Source organism: Pinus tabuliformis, chromosome 4_1 (genome assembly GCF_031772625.1).
Source record: "Pinus tabuliformis cultivar Carrire ecotype Pingquan chromosome 4_1, CPIR1, whole genome shotgun sequence".
NCBI classification, from domain to species: Eukaryota; Viridiplantae; Streptophyta; class Pinopsida; order Pinales; family Pinaceae; genus Pinus; species Pinus tabuliformis.
In genome coordinates, this window is record NC_142303.1 from 107,186,063 (window position 1) to 107,192,062 (window position 6,000).

The following is a 6,000-nucleotide window of genomic DNA, read 5'->3' on the forward strand; positions in this document are numbered from 1 at the left end:
GTAATTATGAAGCTCAACTTCTGAAGGTAGCAGGAGCTCAGAAGGTTTTCAAGGCTGCAATCTACCTTGCCGACTCCATTGTTGAAGAATTCGAAATTCATAGATTCATGGTGATTCCACTGGAGTTATGAAGGACCTAGATGCTACCATTCTTATTTCAAGGTATGCATGCATAGATTTTTCAGAAATTCATGGTTTCCCAAATCATTTTCCCAAGGATGCATATTTTCTAAGGAATGGTCCAAAATTCAATGGAGAAGATTTGAGTTTAACCTTGAAGCATATATCAGATTTTTGTGAATTTTCGGTGCTTCTTAGAGTTAAACATGAGGATGTTTGCATTATGTTATTCTATGATTCACTTCAAGGGAAATGTAAACAATGGATTGAAAGCTTTCCTATCAAATCTATTAAATCAGTTCAAGACTTATGGCTTATGTTTTTGGAGGAATGGATAGATAGGTCAGAGGCGGTGGCAAACTCTCCTTCAGTTCAAGGTTTCAAACAATGGAATAATGAGCATAGTAATGGAGAAACAGATGAAAATTTTTCTTTGTCCTTGTCCTCGTATCTAAAGTCATTTGACTGCAAGGCAGAGGATAAGATGAAATTTTTGGATGAATTTGCCAAAGACATTGAGAAAGACATTGAAGGTTTAGAAGGTCAAATTCAGGCATATAATATTCATAATCATGATCATTATTTTCAGCAGCTTTCTATGGCAGAACATAAGGAGAGAGTATTGCTTCCTTTCTCTTTCACGATTGAGGAAGAGTACACTGCTGTTGAAGATCAGTTTGCACAGCCGGAAAGTTTCAAGAAAAATCTAGCTGATCATGTATTCTGGGATCCTATAGCTGACTACATGGAAGAGTTTTACTCTCCAGTGTTTCAGTTTTCCTATAAAGATCAGAGACAATTTCAGTGGCAGCGGTCATCACGATATCATATTGGCTCTGAACTCCGATGCAGTCAAAGAAATCAAACATCAGATAAGACAAATGATTGGCTACATTGGAAATTTCACATTGATTGAGCTGAAAGAAGTTTGAATTGTTAGGGTAGGTAGGTAGGAAAAGGCAAATAAGCTCAAGGTTGACTGAGCATGTTTTTTTTAGTAGATGTAGATTTCTTTCTCCTACAGTGATCATCAAGCTTAAGCCCGAGGTGAAGGCCCCAGAAGCTTGAAGGGGATGATTGTCGAGCAAATTTCAGTTTGTCATAAATGGATAAAGCACTGGACCTGCGAGTTCTTAGTGTACTACAGGAGCACACTATCCCAAGTGGAGCCACTGTTATCACTGAAAATTCTAATGCCAAAATTTCAAAACCGCTCACAAAGCTCTTTAGGTTATTTCGTAGCTCATGTAATAATTTTTAAGTGTTTCCGCAGCGCATAAATCCTTTTTGTAGTTTCGCAGCGCAACATGTTTTAGGCTGCGCTACAAAATTGGGGATTTGTTCGAATCCATAGCAGCTGTCATGCAAAATAGCTCTGGGGTGGATGCACTTTACAGGAGGCATGCTCTCAAGTTCCTGCGTGTATGCTTGTCATCAGTTCTAAATCTTACGAAGACTGCTTTGAAGGGCCTAAGAAGGACTACAATCAAGACTAAATATCTGTCAAGAGATACATATGTGGTCATATGAGAGGAATTTGAGGTATCCTTGAAGATCTTATAGAGGAGCTTATTTACAGAGAACGCGAGGCTTGAAGAAAAACCCTTGCTCTCCCGTCACTTCCCAGCCAAAAAAGATGCCTTCAGTTGTGTCGAGCGGACGAATACACCGGCTGGAACTGGAGAATTTTAAGTCTTATAAGGGGCACCAGGTGATAGGGCCATTCAAGAACTTTACGGCCATAATTGGACCAAACGGGGCTGGAAAGTCCAACCTCATGGACGCCATCAGTTTCGTTCTAGGGGTTCGTTCCATGCAGCTCAGAGGAGCGCAGCTGAGGGATCTCATTTACGCCTACGACGACAAAGAGAAAGAGCAGAAGGGAAGGAAGGCCTTCGTTAAGCTTGTTTACTTGAACGCCAGCGGCGAGGAGCTTCATTTCACGCGCACAGTCGTCGGCTTTGGCGGCAGCGACTACAAAATTAATAATGAGACGGTCACATGAGACGAATATAACAACAAGATGAAGTCCCTTGGAATTCTCGTTAAGGCTCGCAATTTTCTTGTCTTCCAGGGTGATGTTGAATCTATTGCTTCAAAGAATCCAAAAGAGCTTACTGCACTTTTTGAGCACATATCTGGCTCTGAAGAATTTAAGAAAGACTATGAAGATCTCGAAGATCAGAAGGCAAGAGCTGAGGAGAAATCAGCTTTCACATATCAGAGAAAAAGAACTGTAGTTACTGAAAGGAAACAGAAGAAAGAACAAAAAGAAGAAGCAGAGAAACATCTCCGTTTGCAGGAACAACTGAAATCTTTGAAAACCGAGTATCTTCTGTGGCAAATTTTTAACATTGAGAAGGATATAGAGAGAAATGAAAGAGAGCTGGAAGTGGAAGAAATAAAAATGACAAGAAACATCATTCCAAGCGAAGCTACAATAGCGAAAGTGATCGTTCAAGATTGTGGTCTTCATCATATGAGAATAGAATGTTGGTAGATGTTTGAGCTTTAAGGAACTCTATGTTAGTGCTTGATAAAACTATTGGTTGGAAAGCTCCTATGTTCAATATGAGGATGGAAGAGGATGATGTTCTGCTCAATATGCCTGCCAAGCATTCCTGTGGGAAAGGGCACAGTGATTTTTTTTTAATAAGAGGGTCGTCAGATGCAGAATTTCCATCTCAAGGTTTCAAATGTGTCGGTATCTTTGGGCACGCTCTCCAGAATAAACACATTACATATGCTGAAGCTGTATGAAAAGCATTCGGGTGGATCTTTGTCCTTCCGAAAGATATTCTGATCACAGGCTGTTTAGGTTATTTTATTATTTTGAAGATGAATCTCTTTTGCTCGATGTGGTCTGAAATGCCAATGAAAGATGCTTTATTTTAGATCTTAGCTATGTATAGAACGTCAATGGACTATGTTGCTGTCAACAGATCCGTGATTTCTTAATTCACATAATGTTGTTTATAAGTCTTGTTTCGGGATCATGTGTGTTATGTGGTCATTGGATTATTTTCACTCATCTTTGGAAAAGAAATGTCAAGGGAGTTAAGTTGATGGATAATCTTACCACAACCTCTACTCGAGAAACTCATTCACCGAGGGTCACTGCAGATAAGGATGCAGAGAGAATTTCTGAAAATTTTATTCAAGTGGAACAAAAGGACTTGTCAGTCAATGGTGAAAGTAGACCAGAAGTCCATGCATTTAAGGATGAGAATGATGATGTAGCTAGTGAGGTAGACAATTATATGGATGCTCTTACTACCATGGAATCAGAAATGGAAACAGATTCGGATGGCAGAGCCAAACATGAGTTTGATTCAGATTTCAATTCAGCACATAAGGAAGCAGGTATTGAAACAACAGGACAGTTACATGAGAAGGATGGTCAGTGTTCGGACCTTGCTGATGCTGAAGCTACACACTGGCAATCATTTAGCTATGAAAGGAAGACTGTGTTTTTTAAATTAAACAGCAGTTTCGTAGCGCGCTACGAAACTGCTGTAGGTGTTGTTTTTTGAACGAAGACAAACAGTTTGATGGGAGGATCAGAAAATTGTCAAAGGAAACACCTAAGGAACATTAAGGAGACCACATGAAGCTAGCATAGCCATTCAAATGATGACAGGTGTGCCTCTTTTGTAAAGTGAAGTGTTTTTGTCTCGAGTTAAAGTTTTCATCATAAAGGCACTTTATTTTCGGTTATTAGGGTTTGGAAGGAGGTGCATACGAGGAATATTGTTTTGGCTTGTACACCTGCCCATCAACGAAGCCTCCAACACATCTGAAATATGGTGATGCTCATCAGTTTTGGGGTATTAAAGAGCTGGGGACATGCTGCTACATTTTCGAAGAGTGGTGGAAGACAAGGACCGGAAAAACAGGGGTTTTATCCTAATGATTAATGAACCATCAACGCATTCAGTATCCAAAGCTAGCTTGTTCATTGCATCCTCTTCTCAGCTATCTCGGCCAAACTGAAAGGAGACAGGTGTCAAAGAGCAAAGAAGGATCATGCTACGAGGAAGATATAATTAGAGATATAGTTTAATTAGGACTCTTTGTAATTCCAATTCAGCACTTAATGTATTTAATGAGTTAGTTAATAGTAGATAGGGGTAATTAGTAGCAGTCATTGAGCTCCCCTCATGCTGGAGGAGGAAGCTCAAAGTAGTTAAGGATATGTTTCTATATATAGATCAAACTTGGATGTAATGAGGGTTGGATATTTGAGAAACAGAGTGTTATTTTGGCTTGTGTACAAACTCATTTTCAGTAATACAAATGACTGCTTTTCTTCTCAGGATTCATACAGTGTTTCAAATGCTCAAGATATATGTGGTTTTGTTTTATCCTTTATGTTTTACAGCGTTATAGATACACAATCACTCAGAATTCACTTTGCTGCTCTGATTTCCTGTGTGTATTTGTAAGTTGAGGTTTCTATGAGAGGTGTTTTGAGTATTTAAACATTACATGCCCTGACTTCTATGAATGAGTAGTGTTATAGTTTACTGAAGGATGATTAACTCCATAAGCCCAATGGAAGTCTTTGTAATGTCTGTCCAGCCAACATATGTGTTAAATTTACTTTGCAAGAGTTAGCCATCTCATCAATAGCTAAAATCAATAACCCTTTGAGAGAGCCCTCTCAGGCTAAGGAGGCTAAGCCTTAGTCAAAAGTCTGGTTTGAAATAGTTACACAGAGTCTAACTGATCAGCAGCCTTTCAGTGCTTGATTTTGTGATAACAACTTCAACCATTGTGCTAGGAACAAGGAGGCCAATACAAAAACCATTTTTCTAAATACTCACATAAGTCATTGAGGTTAATATGCCCACATAGCATTGATATCAAGGAAAATCAACAATTGTCAAATCAAATCATTGGCCATCAGGTCAAGTCCAAATTTGTTATTATAGAGAGAAATATAGTCCAAAACATATCTCAATCATCAACTCAAAGTTCTAATTCATTGTCAAGCATCATGTCAAAGCTCCAAACACGGCTCACCTATATCCATTAGCCAAACCATGCCAAATTATTGTAGCATAAACCTCAAACATAATGACATATCTATATGTATGTCCCAGTCACCTGCGAACACAAGTTCAATCTTCATGTTCATATTATGGAAAACATTCAATATTTTCGTACTTTCAGATCTTACTATTATCTACATCACATATATAGTACTAACATCTTCCAGGTGAACATCATATTTGATGCACAATACTTCATTTTTCTGTGATCAGCTTCAGAAATTAGTTTGCAGCGGCAGAATATGTTAGAGACACCTTGATTCATAGTTTAGTCAGATTCAAAAAACTTCATATGATGGTGAACTGTAGTCAAACCCCTCAATTATTCCTTTAGGTTAGCATGGGAGCATCTTAGCTTCCTTGAAACTTCCTTGGCCTTAGCATGTGTGCGTCCAGGGACGAAATATACCAATTTTGTGCCTCTGTCTAGAACAGAAACCCTAATTTTGTGTGAGATTCAGATATGTGACTTGTTGCAGTTCACTCATGTCAGATGCACATAAATCATACTTCAATAGTACAAAATGAAAATAGTAATATGAGTAAGAATCTTGAGAAGAGATCCTCCCTCTGATTGGGAATCTACTTCGTTCATCTTCATTCATGTCACCAACATGTCTCTACTAGTGTCATTCAACAACAAATTTGTTAGATCATAAAAATATATTTATCATGGTCATTAACATCATGTCATCAATCTTTCATCATAGGGTTAGACTTGAAAAATTAGGGTCGCAAACAGATGTGACATCATATCTCAAATATTATGAACACAATAACACTTTCTATGATCCGTATTTAAACAAGAATGCAACAACTTATAGAT

At 38.4% G+C, this 6,000-nt stretch overlaps 1 pseudogene; it reads left to right on the forward strand.

Annotated features, from left to right (window-relative positions):
* The first annotated feature begins 1,624 nt into the window (after nucleotides 1-1,624).
* On the forward strand, nucleotides 1,625-2,620 carry LOC149174446 (structural maintenance of chromosomes protein 1 pseudogene; annotated as a pseudogene).
* The last annotated feature ends 3,380 nt before the right edge of the window (nucleotides 2,621-6,000 follow it).